Below are 16,100 nucleotides of genomic sequence, written 5' to 3'. Positions count from 1 at the left end.
TACGTAGCATTCGTGTTACATTTTTTTATGTCACAGTGTGAAAATGGATGAAATCGACCTACAACCATGTCTACTTCCTATATAAGACAATGTAAAATTATTTTGATTCTTTTTTTCCAGTACACAAATCAAGAAGCAATTAATATAGAGCTATAAATAATTTGCAGGAATAATTCCCTGTCTCTTAATTCGTTGAACTACTTTTATGTCAATGTCGTCGTATATATCATACAACTCATCGTTCCATCCAATGCGATATTCGCCGTGTCCAACGCGCAAAGGACCATAAATATTTCGCAGAACTTTTCTCTCTAAAACTATAATGTCGATCCATCAGATGCCTCTGCACCATATATATAGCAGGACGGGAATAATGAGTGACTTATAGAGTTTTGTTTTTGTTCTTCGAGATAAGAATTAACTTTTCAATACCCTATTCAGTCCAAAGTAGTACCTCTTGGCACGAGATATTCTGCGTTGGATTTCAAGGCATGCATTGTTGTTGGTGTTGATTCTGGTTCCAAGTTAGACGGCACTATCTAACACTTCGAAGTTATGACTGTTAACAGTAACATGGGAGCCAAGTGGCGAGTGCGACGACTGTTTGTTTGATGACAGGAGATATTTCGTCATGCCCTCGTTCACTGCCAGACCTATTTACATTGCGTCCTCGTCCAGTCTGGAGAAAGCAGAACTAACGGCGCCGGTGTTGAGGCAGATGAATTCAATATCATCGGCATACGCCAGCAGCTGTACACTCTTATAAAATATTGTACCTGCTCGATTAAGATAGGGAATCGCCTTGTCTGAAACATCATTTGGTATCGAACGGCTCGAAGAGGTCCTTCCCGATCCTGACGGAGCTTTTGGTGTTGCTCCTTTTCGTGCTGGCGAAAGAAGCTTTGAAATCAGATTTGGGGCATCGTGAATATCTGGTCGGTTGTTGATTTGTCAGGTCTAAAGCCACACTGATAAGGTCCAATCAGTTTGTTGACGGTGGGCTTAATCTTTCACACAATAGGCTTGATAGAACCTTATACGCGACGTTGAAGAGGCTTATACCACGGAATTTGGCGCAGATTGTCAGATCTCCCTCTTTGTGGATTGGGCAGAGCACACTTAAATTCCAATCGTTGGGAATGCTTTAATCTCACCATATTTTAAAAAGAAGCTGATGCACGCTCGTTATCAGTTCTTCGTCGCCGTGTTTGAATAGCTCCGCCGGCAATCCATAGGCCCCGCCCTTGTTGTTCTTCAAGCGGGTAATGGCTATTCAAACTTCTTCATGATCTGGAAATGGAACGTCTGCTCCATCTTCATCTCTTAGGGAATCGGGTTTTCCTTTTCCTGGCATTATATTTTCAGTGCCATTCCGCAGGCTGGAGAAGTGTTCTCTCCATAATTTAGGTATGCCCAGCGTATCAGTCACTAGGTCGCTTTTGGGAGTTCTACAAGAATATGCTCCGGTCTTGAAAAGCACAAAGACGGGTGGGTATCTTGGCTGCAGTAAGATAGGAATGCTAGCCGATGTTAGGGTCTCAAAGCGTATGCACGTCTAAAACACTGGAAACGTATCTACCATTTACCACAACATGGTCGATCTGGTTGGTAGCTTTTCGATTCAGAGACAGCCAGGTGGTCTAGTGAATTTTTCTATGCTGGAAAGAAGTACTACAGATAACCATATTTCGGGCTACTCCGAAGTCGATTAGCCTCAACCCATTTGGGGATGTTTCCTCGTGTAGGCTGAATTTACCGACTGTAGTGCCAAAGATACCTTCTTTGCTCACCCTGGCCTTAAAGTCGCCAAGCACGACTTTGACATCTCATAGGAGCGCTCCAAGCACTCATAGAAGACATCTTTGATCACATCGAGCTTTTCTTCCGTTGGGGCGTAGGCGCAAATCATGTTGAAAACCTTCATTTTGATGCGGATTGTGGCTAGACGTGGATCCACCGGGGTGAATGACAGTATTTGGCGAATCCCACACAAAATTTGCGCTCCTTTATATGGTCATTGTAGTAAATGCCGCAAGGACCTACTCACTTCAGTCCTTGTTCCGTCCATCGCATTTCTTGGACGGCGGTGATGTCACGCTTCACTCTAACGCGGACATCAACTAGCTGGTCTACGAATCCTTCCCAATTAAGGGACCGGAGATTCCAGGTGCATGCCGTCAAATCGTTATCCTTATTTCGTTTGCCATGGTCGTCAACAAAAGGAGGGTCACTCCGAGGCTTTTTCATTGCGGCGTTTTTACGTGGCGGGTTCCAAACCCAGCACGCAACCCTGTAGAGAGGATGTTTCGCCTTCTCACTTTATCGCGTCTTCAAACGAATATTGTTTGGCTACCCAGAGGATACTTGGTCAAAGACTGAAAGTCATGAGTTGCTTGAGACATATGTAAAAGAATTATGTCTGGGCACTCCCAAGTGAATGGCGATCAGAGAACTTGCTCACATGCGTGAACTTAGCTCTTTTTTACTTAGTTTTGATTTTTTTGAACAACATAGCGGCGGTCCTTTGGTCCCAAATACCTTTTCCAAAGATGATAACTTCACTTTGTTAAGAAGACCGACTTCGATTTCTAAAGCATGTCCGATTGATGAAATTTCCTATACAAGTTGTACAGGATATGTAAGATTCCCACTTCAACAACTTTTGAAAAGATGTTACATGTACTATTTATTAGAATCCGCTGTTTGTGTTTTATTTTCTTTGATATCAGGTTATAAAGGTGAAATATCTTCATATAAAGATGGATAGAAAACTTCGAAATTTCTAAAAGCGCTATAAACAGACACTTTAATATTGTCTAGCATATAATGCCCACAGTTGACCTAACCAATGAACCCACCTGTCAATTTGCATAAGCGTGGTAAAGCTGTTTCCGTAAATCAGCCGAAACCAAAGAAGGAATGGAATCAGAAACGAAGTAAATGTCGTAAAAGGCTAAAATGCGCCATTTCAAGATTTATATGCACAAGCACCTGCACATTTTTGCATTTTATGATTGTATGCATGCATTATGTATATGGATTGCTGGCGTGTTCTGTACACCTTTTTTTCGGATACTTGCTTTTTGGTATATTGAAAATTTCCAAACGAACGCTCACGGCATTCTTGTCAAACAAACCGACACACATACAGACAGACATTTTATTTTATTTCATGCGCAGAACCCTTTGGCAGCAATAAGATGAAAAGCATAAAAGGCAACATAAGCAGAAAAACTTTTGTGGAAGCAACACATGTTGCTAATGTCTTGCGCGAAAAAGTTGAAAGAACCTAAAAGAGCGACGAAAGACTTGCAGCGCAGCGCTTGGAAGGAGCGCCAAGTTCCTTGTGACGACCGCTTTGAGTTACAAAAACAAAAGGCATGAGTGAAACGTGGAAACACATTAGCGCCATTACCGGCTGAAATATACAAGCCGGCGTTTACTTTTGTGTTTTTTACTTGAGGGACGACGCTGCTGGCAATGACGTCGACCGCGTGGCAGCACTCCGTTTTTCCGCATCCATATTGGTAAATTATTGGTAGCCGCTTTTCGGCATGCAAACTTTTTCAGTTTGAACTTCACTGCGTTTGCCGACTTTTCAATTCTAAGTTTTCGGCTCACTCGTTCTTTCCCCCTCTTTATTTCTTTTCTTTTTTTGTTGTCGTATGTTTTTCGTCTTGGCTGCTTTTCTTCAATTTGGCAGCGTTTTTGTACGCGCGCCGGCTACGTCAACAAAGTTTGTTTTGGCCATCATTGTGGAGAGGCTTCACATCACTTTGTTTCAACACACCACCAATGCCATTTTCCACTCCTCGTTTACTCGTACACCCTTTACCAAAGCCGCACAAATCGTCCTCAGGCAGTCACATATTTTCACCGCCACTGCATGGAGAACCGACAATAACAACAATTGGGAGTAGTAGAGTTGGCTTAGCCCCAGCCCCCGTTGCTGTAAGTGGAACTTTAGACAGCGCGCTATGTAAGTAGTCAGTCGGCCAGGCAGTTCGACAGTATTGGCAGTTTGGCAGCAGCAGTTTGGCATTCGTGGCTAAGTAAACACTTCGACGTAGACATGTCATTAAGATAAGCATTAAGAACACATTTAAGCAGCTATTCCAACTTTGGCGTTTGCCTTTTTGTCTGCTCCTACTTTCGGCTTGATTTTGAAATTTTTAGCGTTTATTCGAAAATAGTTATTCCTTAAGCATGATAACGCAAATTAACAAGTGAAAGAGGTTTAAGTTCAGATGGTAGCTCAATTTTTTTATACCCATTGGTACTATCTGTTCAATTTTAGTTCACTGTGGTATTTGCTTAATTTTAGTACGATAGCTAATTCAATCAACTTTTTTGTAACAAATATAGCTGAGTCGCTCTGGAATCAATGTGGGACTTGCTCAACAAGCAGGTAAACGTGACGCATGTCGACTTATAAAATTTAAAATTAATGGCATAAGAACTCTAGTATGAGTATTATCAGGTAAGTGTCTAATTAACAGACGTACCAGCAGATTAGGAACGGCATTTAGGTAATAACTATTTTAGAATAGGAGGTAGAATAAAAGAAGACTATAAAACATATTCTATGCGAATAAAGCATAAGGAATAAGGCTTTATGTAGGAAAATTATCGCAACTATCGGTTGAGGCTTTCTTGAGAGAGTGCGTAGATAAAACTTTTCGTCCTAATGAATGTCATCAGAAGTACGAATCGGTTCAGAAAGAAGACAAAATAGTGACTGGACTTTAGTCCCGTTAGCATCACTATGAGTCCTCTAAAGACCTAGGTGCGTCGTTAGTAAGCTACTTTACTTGCCTATCTACCTACAAATATCTGTGTAAGGTGAAAGGTCAACGAAAAGCATATGTATAAAATCTTATGTGAAGTAGGTGGGCTGAACCGATTTTGCCAATTTTTTGCTCCATAACGAAATATTATCAGGAAATGGCTCCTTTCAAAATCCAGTAATAAGATTATTAATATTTAGATTATAAAATAAATCAGGTACTGAGGGTCCCATATTTGGTATGTGGCGTTTGCAATGTTATGGTCTGATTTCGATAGCAACATGGGAGGATATAAGAAGATTTTCATAATCAGATCCCCGACTTTCACTCTATGATCTATGGTAAAAATTTTCGAATGATAAGTCAGCATGTCTTTGGTTTACGCCGCATGAATTGTGTCTTAAGCATTTCCTCTTGTCTTGGATACCAAAAATGTGTACATATTCTGAGCATAGAAAAACTCTTTTGTATATAATCAACTTGTTCATATTTCACTTAACGCATTGTCAATGTCTGAGTTCCAATTAAGAATCCATTAATGAAATTATCTAAGGCTTTCAACTCAGACCCTCGAGCAACTCAATCAGAAAACACACAAAACCTGAATAAATTGGAAAAGTTACTGTGGTAAGAAATGGGGCGCTTGCTACTGTGAGAACAGATTGCACTATTTTATTATTATTTTTTTCTACCTGTTAAAGAAAAGCCAGTGATGTGGCGGAATATGGCGAAATACAATAATATTGCTGGAGCTGAAGACCAAATACCAACACATGGGCTTGCACGTCTGAAACATATCAAGAGTGTGCTGTTTTTGCGCTTTTGTTAAATCGTATGAGTAAATGGCGATTGGTATTGGTATTGGCTGACAATTGCTGACTCAGAGCCACTTCACGTGCAGATACCAGAACTAAGCTCGCAAGCAAACACACAAGCTTCGCACACTCATGGATATGATTTCATTGCGCTTGGCGTTGCGATCGAGCCATGAGAATGAGTTTGCTCTATTCCTTTTTCTTTTTCTAGCAAACAAAATCGGCTCATCATAAAATTGTATTGGGAGCCATTTTTTTGTTTGATTTTTCCATTATTTTTGCTGTTGCTATTTATCTAGCGAAAATTGTTAAATAGTCTGTTTACTTTGTATAAGAACGATTGTGTGTACGTGAGTGATTGCTTAAGTGTGTGTGTTTAGAAGTGCGTCATTTTGGTCAATGCAAGTCATTACTTAAAATGAGGGAAACCCAATGCAAAGGAAAGCAAACAATGGGATGAGCACAGGCTACTAGTGAGGGACTTACTAGTATATAATATAAACCTCTTTGAAGTTGGTCGCCTTGCCGTGGCGAAGGGGCTTAAGTAATTGAAAAGTGCGCATTCCAAAAGGAAACGCACTCTGCTCTTACGAACCAAGAGGGACACTTCATAATTTCCCACAATAGTGATATGGATGAATAAACCCTTAGGTTTTACGCCCATCTCCTATTGTGGAATTGTGAGGATACCCGAACCAACACCACCCTAAGCCAAGGTGTCGAGGTACCCGTGCCAAGGGCTGAATGGTCAGCGGGGGGTAATAAATAGCTGATCGCGAACGGTCCCCTCCGATGCCCGGGCGAGGTCGGAGGTATAAATCGCCTTCTCTCCGTATACCGGCTCTGCGGACGAGTGACCAACCCTTTCCGGATTACTCGTGGGACCAAAAATGAACGAAACAAATAACTTAGCAACAACAACAACAACTACAACAACAACCATGACGACGACAACAGCGACGACTACGGACATGAAATATAGAATCCTATAACGGAATCCGACGAAGACGAATTGCTTGCCTCCAGCCAGGAGACAAGTAAGAGTACTACCGGACGTACCAACCAAAGTACACCGGTAGATACAGCAGACAAACCATCAAATTTAAGGGAGGAGGCGTCCACCTCCAAGGCTGCCATGAGCACCAAACAAAGTGCACTGGCGGCTAAAAGAGACGTAAAGAAACGAAAAAAATCCCAGAATCAGCTGAGGAAAAACCGGTACCAGAGGGCGGTCTTCATACTAGGGAAGATAGCCAAAGACCAGGCAGCCGGTACCCCAGTTGATGAGGCTGAAACAAAGCGCCTCAAATCTATTGTAGAGGATTATGAGAGCTACCTGAAAAGGAAGCAATCACAACCTCAAGTAGAGAGCAAACGAGAGAGCACTTCTCAGAAGAGAAATCGCTCCACCACAGAAGTACCCGGAGCTCAACCTAAAAAACCGAGGAGGAGTGAGGGTGAACACAGCAGCACAACAACGGCAAGGCATTTCTGCGATGTAGCCAGAGATAGCCTGCAGGTGGCCATAATAGATGGGAAATCCTCCTCTCCGAGCACTATTCAGGAGAGATGGGTGGAGATCGATGTCAGATTGTCGAGTATGGTGCTAAGCTATGTACTCGACAATCCTGCGGGTCCCCACCCGGAGTTTGACTCCTCTGAGACCCTCAGGGGCTACAGGGTCATCAAGTGCGCGGACCAGGCCTCGCTAGACTTCCTGACGGGTAGTGTTGCTAAAATTAGCAACGCCTTTGTAGGCCTCCAATTGAGGCTTATACCCGCCAGGGATATTCCAAAGAGACCTCGGGCTCGCATTTGGTTACCCCCACTAGAGGAGCCAGGCGAAAAACTCCTGAGGTGCATTAAGCTGCAGAACAAATCTATACCTGGTATAGATGAGTGGCAGCTTATAAAGGAGGAAAACCCGAACAAAGCAAGCAAGCCAATACTAGTGGCCATTTGCGACGAGTCCATTGAGGCTCTGAAGAAGACTGACAACAAAATCAGCTTCGGAATACGTAAGGCAAGAATAAAAATATTCCAAGGCGACAAAGCGGCTGACGAAGACGACACGGAAGAGGTCGACGACGCCAGCCAGTTGCTAAGGAATGTGGGCATTGAAGAACCCCGAGATGCCCAATAACAACAGCATAAGATGTGTACAGATTAACCTGCAGCACTCGAAGAGTGCTACGGCGAATCTGACAACCCTCGTGAACGAAGGGGGCATCGACATCAGCCTAATACAGGAGCCCTGGGTCAATGAAGATTCCATAAAAGGGCTAAACAGCAGCAATTATAACCTGTTTTACACGAGGGACAGAGGTAAACCTAGGGCATGCATTCTTATCAATAAAAGTATAAATGCATTTCTTTGTCCTAATTACAGCACAGCAGATATCACAGTGGTGAAGGTGGAACAGAAAGAAAAGCCCTTCTTCTTGGTCTCGGCCTACTTGGCCCATGACGAAGATATACCACCGGCCCCGCTCACCAGGCTAGTAGAGGAGAACAAGAAGGATGATGTCCTAATAGGGTGTGATGCAAATGCAAGGCACACCGTATGGGGTAGCTCCAGTATAAACACCAGAGGTGAGTCACTCTTGCACTATATTTTGAATAGTAATCTAAGTATTTGCAACAAGGGCGATAAGCCAACTTTTATTTTCCCAAGCTCGGAAAGGTTCCCGGGGTGGGAGGAGGTTCTTGACCTCACGCTATCAACAGACACAGACAGTCTCGTTGTGGATAACTGGAGGGTATCCGATGAGCCTTCCATGTCGGATCACTCCTGGATACTCTTCAGCATCCGCGAGAGGTGCAGTCCGCCTCTCACATACCGGAACCCTAGAAGAACGGCATGGGGAAAATTTACCAGTATAGCAACAAAATGCCTCGAAAAGGGAGGCAATAAGAGTATCAGTAATCCAGAGGAACTAGATTCAGAAGTGGAGAAGTTGGAAAAAATCCTAATCACCACTTTTAATAAATCTACTCCGCTAACAGTTTGAAAAAGAGAAAGTCTCTTCCTTGGTGGAACAGTGAACTCAAGAATTTGAGAACACAACTAAGGAAAGCTTTCAATGAGAGTTTTAGAACTAAAATATGGCAGCCATATAAAGACCTTATGAAGGAATACAAAAAAGCAGTCAGGAAAGCTAAAAATGACTCATGGCGATCTTTCTGCACATCGATTGAAAGTTGCAGAGAAGCCGCTAGGCTGAGTAAAATGCTATCCAAAGACCATATAAATACTGCCTACATTAGGGCGGAGGGAAGTGATTGGACCTCCTCGGCAAAAGAGTCTCTGGAAGTACTAATCACAACACACTTCCCTGGGAGTCAGCAAACACCTTCAACGAGGGTTCAAACCGGAATCACCGGTGAACGCAGCTGACTATCGAAGCCAAATAGTAGACAAAAGGAAAATCAAATATGCCATAAATAGTTTTGCACCATTTAAAGCGGCAGGTCCTGACGGGATTATGCCCATAATGCTGCAGAAACTGGTAGAACCAATGGTTCTAAGGCTTGAAAATTTATACAAAGCAAGCAATCAACTATCTTACATCCCAAGAAGTTGGAAAAGGAGTAAAGTTGTGTTCCTTCCGAAACCAGGCAGAAGAACGCACGAGAACGCCAAGGATTTTAGACCTATAAGCCTTACCTCATTTATGCTGAAGGTACTAGAAAGGCTAATAGATATACACGTAAGAACAATAATGGCGGAGAAGTTATCGAAGTCCCAACATGCGTACATAAAGGGCCGATCAACCGAAACCGCCCTTCACGAGGTGATAAGTGTGATTGAAAAATCACTGCACCACAAACAATACACCATGGCTGCCTTTCTAGACATAGAGGGCGCCTTCAATAACATAGAAGTAAATACGATATTTAATTCTCTGGCGCATGGGGGCATAGATGACACTGTGTGCAGATGGATACTATCGATGCTTGAGAATAGGAAGATTATAGCTTCAAACGGCGCTGCAACACAAATAAGTTATGTGAGTAGAGGGACGCCTCAAGGGGGGGTCCTCTCTCCGCTTCTATGGGTTGTAGCGCTGAACGAAATACTCCTCCAATTAAACGGTGGTGGAGTGAAAGCAGTAGCGTATGCAGACGATATAGTGTTGTTGGTATCAGGTATGTTTCCTTCAACAGTCAGCGAGATTTTGGAAAGAAGCACTTCGTAGGTTAAACCTATGGGCTAAAAGCAATGGTCTAGGAGTTAACCCGAACAAAACAGAACTAATGCTATTCACTAAGCAGAACCAAAATACCTCAGTTTTCAACTTCCGGTACTAAACGGCACAACACTCACTCTATCCCCAACAGCTAAGTATTTGGGGGTGGAGATTGACGCCAAACTGTCCTGGAAAATAAATATAGAAAAAAGAATAAACAAAGGCATACATGGCCTACTATACTTGTAAGAAAATCGTCAACAAGAATTGGGGCCTCAAACCAAGTATAATCATGTGGATGTACACGGCGGTCATAAGACCCATACTCACATATGGAGCTCTGGTATGGTGGCCAGCGCTAAACAAACTGTACAACATTAGAAAAATTAAATGGAATACAAAGAGCAGCATGTGCGGGTGTTACAGGCGCAATCCGGTCATGTCCCACGGATGCGATCAATGTGATCCTGCATCAACTACCAATGGACATTTTTATTCAAAAAACTGCAGCTATTTGCGGCGATAAGAATAAAAGAATTGGGAGGTTGGAATCAGCAGAACTACGGACATAGTGTAATCCTAAACAAACTCACTATGACCAAATCAGACTACATTCTCCCAAAGCTGGATTTCAATAGACACTTCCAGGTGAGAATACCATCTAGACGAGAATGGAGAAGAGGTTCAATTGCAGAGGAGGGTACCACCTCAGTCTATACCGACGGGTCCCAAAATGGACTGCGGAGTGGGCACGGGGGTATTCTCCGCTGATTGGGCATATCTCTCTCTATACGTCTACCGAACTCGGCTAGCATCTTCCAAGCAGAAGTACTAGGCATAGAAAAAGCCTGCGAAGTTCTATTCGAAAACCACGGGAATATAAATATAGCAACTATATTTACGGATAGCCAGGCGGCCCTCCTGGCATTGTCTTCACCCATGACACAATTCGCAGTATAGTTTCATAACTGCAAGAGAGCGCTAAGCTCAATAAAAGGACAAGCTCCAGCTAAAACTTGATCTGGGTTCCCGCCCAACAGGAACATTTTCGGTAACGGAAAAAGCAGATGAGTTGGCAAAGGCAGGAGCTTTCCTCAATGAATCCGAGGCGGAGCTCATACCCAGCCCGCTAGGATCGACTCAAAAGGAGAGATCAATAGACAATTTTCAACAAATTGCTAACAACAGGTAGGGGAGGGGGTAAAAACATTACAAAATGCGTCATAGCTAAACAATTAGGAGGGACCCAACATAGAAATGGAACGACAAGTGAAAAGAAACCAACTGCGACCTATTAACACGAGGGTCAAGCAAAAAGTATAATTACACGAATAACAGTCTTACCACAGACAGGGCACATATGGGCCATTTTGTGGGAAACATGCGTCCAAAATGGGTATGCCCTACAACGGACAATATCTGCCGTGGCTGAGGTAAGATAAGCAGGGAAACAAGGAAACAATCTTCCACTTTACCGTCAGTGCGAATGCCAGCCTTCTGGCACAGATACCGGGACACAAAACGCCCTTCGGAAATCCACCAAGCAACCAAATCTTGAATGGATTTCTCGCACCAAAAGCCAATAATCGGACATAGAAGTAGTTTCAATCGAAACCGCTTCAAACATTTGTCTTGAGAGAGAAGGTGGAATGTAACAGCAGATACAGGAGGTTTCTACGAACAGTGTATCAAAATGGCACATCAGTGCTAATTGAGCCCGATAGGGCTGCACTCCTACCTACCTACCATAATATAAACTCAATCAGATATAATATTTAGTATATATGGATATATGTACATACAGAGAAAAACTAGTCAGCAAAAGAAATTTTACGAGTCCTGGAATAAATTAGAGGAACCTTTAATTCAGATATCTCAAATCACTATATTCGGCCTGGCGAATTCTTGCCGTTGGAATTTGCAGAAACCTGGAGGTGCGTGAACTGAGCTGCGGTTTCTTAACGTGCGAGATCAGTCCTATTTTTTTTTTTCAAAATGTGACATAGCAAGTAAAAATTATGCAACTAGAACGTTCTTCCATGGGTGAGCTTAAAGAACTATGTGTTAGTAACTATGTGTTTGGTTTGTATGGAAATATGCTATAGTAATCCGATCTGAACAATTTTTTCGGAGACTATACAAGTATTATTACCTTAATCAGTAATCCATGACAAATTTCATGAAGATACCACGTCAAATGCGAAAGTTTTCCATACAAGCCCCTGATTCCCATCGTTCAGTTTGTATGGCAGCTATATGCTATAGTTAACCGATCTGAACAATTTCTTCGGAGATTATATTTTTGCCTTAGAAAACAATCTGTGCCAACTTTTGTGAAGATACATTGTCAAATGTGAAAATTTTCCGTACAAGAACTTGATTCCGATCGTTCAGTTCGTATGGCAGCTATCTGTTATAATGGTCCGATATCAACAGTTCCGACAGATGAGCAGCTTCTTGAAGAGAAAATGACGTTTGCAAAGTCTCAAGACGATATCTTAAAAACTGATGGACTAGTTCGTATATATACGGACAGACGGACATGGCTAAATCGTCTCAGCTCAACATACTGATCATTTATTTATGTATGTACATACTATATATAATTTATAAGGTCACCGAATCTCACATATCGATAGGCTCTCGTCAGAAGTTCTGGGAGCTTAGTTGGGTAGTTGTAATGCATCTGCCTTATATTACAATATTCATTCGCTGTAGACTATAATACATATGGACCACACTTTTTCATTATTGGGATGATGAAACCAGGTCTATTATACAAGTATTTTGCACACTCAACCAATGAGCACTTTTCCATAATAGAGCAGCTGAGCAAATACTTAACCACTTAATGATCAGCACACAAAGCAGCTTTTTATGTATTTACACAAATACTTATGTGCAGATATACGTATAATATATATACATATATGTATGTGTGTATATATATAAATATGATGACCATACCTGCATCTGTGTAAACATCTCTATAAATAAATATCGTATATTGATTTATAAATTTGTTTGATAAAAACAAAAAAAACATTCTTAGCATGTGTCGGTTTATGCTCACATCCTAGCGTGCGACTGACATGTTAAGCATAAAACTTTTGTTGAATAATGATGGCTGCCATTTCGGAAAACCATTATGCAAGCATGTGAGAGTGTAAACAAATGTCTGTTTATATTTATGGAAACAATAACTTTTAATTAATTAATATGATTAAAATAATGCATTTTTTGCACGAGCTGTGGCCGCAACAGCGAGTTGCAAACGATTACTTTTTTCATTCCAAACAAATAGTGTGATACAAAAAGTACAAATATATAGGGAATGTTGGAGCTCAGATGGCAGCGAATATTATGAACTTACCTTTAATGAGAATCAGATTGTGTTTGTATCGTAAAGTTAAGTATGACTTTTCAATAGCAGTTGGTGACTGTTTTCAAACATGTATTACTAAATATTATGATGTCCGTCATTTACCAAGTTGATTTTATTTTCATCGTAAATAATCACTTTATTTTCAATTTAAACTTATTTAACTTGGATTAAATCGGGTCAATATTTCCCTGAGCTCAGATATACCTAATATAAAGGTTTTCGAACCTCCACTTGACTTTATCCTGAATATTAAAAGTACAGCACATAGAGGAAATCAGCCAGGGAACATTTTATAGTTGGTTATTTTCTGCTAACTATTTAGAAAATATGGAGATGCCAGCTTTTTATTAACTTATTAAAATATTTATAAAATTTGACATTTTTGGAATAAAAAATTTGTTGGAAAATAATATCGTGTAGTTTCAAACCCCTACAAGAAAGTCACTATTCTCCTAAAACCACAATCATTGAAACCCACAGTGCTACGACGCACACACACATATGCAAACTTTATGTTTGTTTGCCCCCATACGTTGCTGACACTGCCAACGACTGACTGGAAAGCGTCAAAAGCGCGCTTGTAAACAACGCATTTTGATCACCCTAGAGCAACTTCCCATTTCCCTCAGTAATCAACAATCAAAGCAGACATAAACAAAATAGCTGCCACTAACCCACACACCCACATTCCCGCAAACTTAACGACCAGCAGTCTGGTCACATCACCAAGCAACCGCTATAAATATATTCCACTGTGAATGCATCCACATAAAGGCGCATATGTATGTGCAACATTTTGTCTACACATAATGGGTACCCTGCTGTGAGAATCAACAAGCTATAAATTGAGATGATTCTGGGGTAGGCCAAATTATGTTGTCTCTACTATAATGATGTAAAAGTAGTAATAGAGCTTTACGGGTTATCTAGCTACATAGGGTAACATTGCGCTCAGAGCATAAGGATTACATCTACAACTCGTAGATCGGGGTATTCAAATTAAATTTTCCAGAACTACTTTTTTCTTGCAGGGTATACTTTATCCAAACATACGTTGATTGGCTTCACTCTTGTTTCAAACAGCGGGACACACTTTGTTGAATTATCGTGCACACTTCGCCTGCAGTTGCCTCGTACTTTGCAACTTTGATTAATTGTGAGATTATGTATGCCAACTCTCTTTTTTTTGGGCTTTGACAGTTTTCGACGAGTACTCGCTTTTTTCTTTGAGCAAACTGTACTTACTGGTAGTGACTATATATAATACATAGGAGAACATCAGATAGTATAGTGAATCAGCTATGTTCTTCAGTAGCGACTCATAACATATTCCGACCAAAAATTCGAACCGATTGGATTACATTTAATCTATTCAGTAATCTGTACTGTCCGCACTGTCTTTGAAGGCTTATAAAACAGCTGTTTTTGATATTAAAAAAAATCGCATCGTTTGACAAACAGATGCCGCTAAATTAGAGTCGCACAAGGAGACTTCGAGTAGATTAGCTTCAAATCGTCTCCCTGACGAGATTAACAAGTTGCATTTTTGTATGGCAAAATTTTGCTACATCTATTAGATTAGTGAGATAATATATTTTACAGACATATTCTCGTGATTAAGGGTCGGTAAGAATTTGGTAATAATGAAACTCAAATTTTTTAACTAATCAAAATAAAATGTTTTCCATACAAGAGCTCGATTTTCATCGTTCATTTTTTTCCTTTACTGTTTTCTGGTAATGTTTTGTAAGGCACATAGAGCTGACTTAACCGTTAACTAACTTAATATAAAGCTTTCAAGCAGGATGAATATTGAGAAGAGAGTAAGAGAGCAAAAGGTAAGAAACTAGGAAAAAGTGGCAGCAACAAAGGGGTGTTTTGACTCTATGAAACCGTAGTCAGATCAATAATGTTCTGGTGGAGGGTGCTCAGAAACGCTGCACTTGCTAAGAAAATCCAACGTGTCATAAACATATCCGTACACATTGTCGGTAGGTCCATTGCTGCGAAAGGCTCAGGCAGACTGAGCATTTGAATGGGTCCGAACAAGGATACGCCGAAATTATCTCCTCTTCTACTGCATTTCTAAAGCATTAGATCAATATGTAGGAAAAGGCTACTCGTGGCGGTTGTTTCTCTCCTTATATGGCGTCGAGGGATATGTGATTGGGGAGCAGTCGCTGGAGAAGAGACACAGTGAGCTTATTCACAGATGGGTGAACTGCTAAATCGACGAGCTAGCCAGAGGATACTGTTGCCTTACTTACATTGGAATGAAACCTAGTTGGAGCTCAATTGATATCGCAGCTTCTACGGGAGAACTGGAAACATTCAGTTACTTCCCCTCCATTTTCTAGCATTTGCAAGAATTAGGTTGAAACAACTCGGCAATGTTAGCGTCCTCGCACCCGGAGAGATAGTAGAAACTGGCATTACTCGTTTCAACAAATTTGTGACAGGATTCAAGTGCTTTGTCGATTTGTAAGAGCCGTATGATCTATTATATAAGAGTTTTAGTTACCACAATTCGGCTATAAGCTGACCAAATGAGATCACTTTAGGATCGACATCAGAACCAATTCTAATCTAACCTCACAAACCATGCTTTAGTCATTGGAAATTCAAAGTTATAGGTATACATAGTAGCATGCATATGACAATGTTAGTGATTTCCCTTAGCTGATTCTTCATTAAAAATTATCAGACTTTTTCGAGGTTACCGAAATCCGTGTGTAGAGCTCGCGCCTCACCCACTTTGCACAAAGCTTTCGAGTGCCCAACTCTTCATAAATAATAAGATGTACACGTTGACTTGATATTCTTAGGGTGCCTACTATCTTAAATAACTTCACCTTACGGTCATCTGAAATTATTTTGTGGATCTTTTTGATGTTTTCATTAACCCTTTTTTTGGTTTTAAGGT

The 16,100-nt window shown here is 41.1% G+C and overlaps 1 protein-coding gene across 1 annotated transcript in view; it reads left to right on the top strand.

Moving 5' to 3' along the window:
• The window catches only part of LOC105229162 (ATPase inhibitor, mitochondrial), a 576,424-nt gene that overhangs the window by 247,471 nt on the left and 312,853 nt on the right, over nt 1–16,100 (top strand). The gene's annotated exons all lie outside the window — the stretch shown is intronic.

This window comes from Bactrocera dorsalis, chromosome 3 (assembly GCF_023373825.1).
Source record: "Bactrocera dorsalis isolate Fly_Bdor chromosome 3, ASM2337382v1, whole genome shotgun sequence".
Lineage (NCBI taxonomy): Eukaryota > Metazoa > Arthropoda > Insecta > Diptera > Tephritidae > Bactrocera > Bactrocera dorsalis.
The sequence above is the reverse complement of the archived record's forward strand: the minus strand, read 5'-3'. Positions and strand labels throughout refer to the sequence as shown.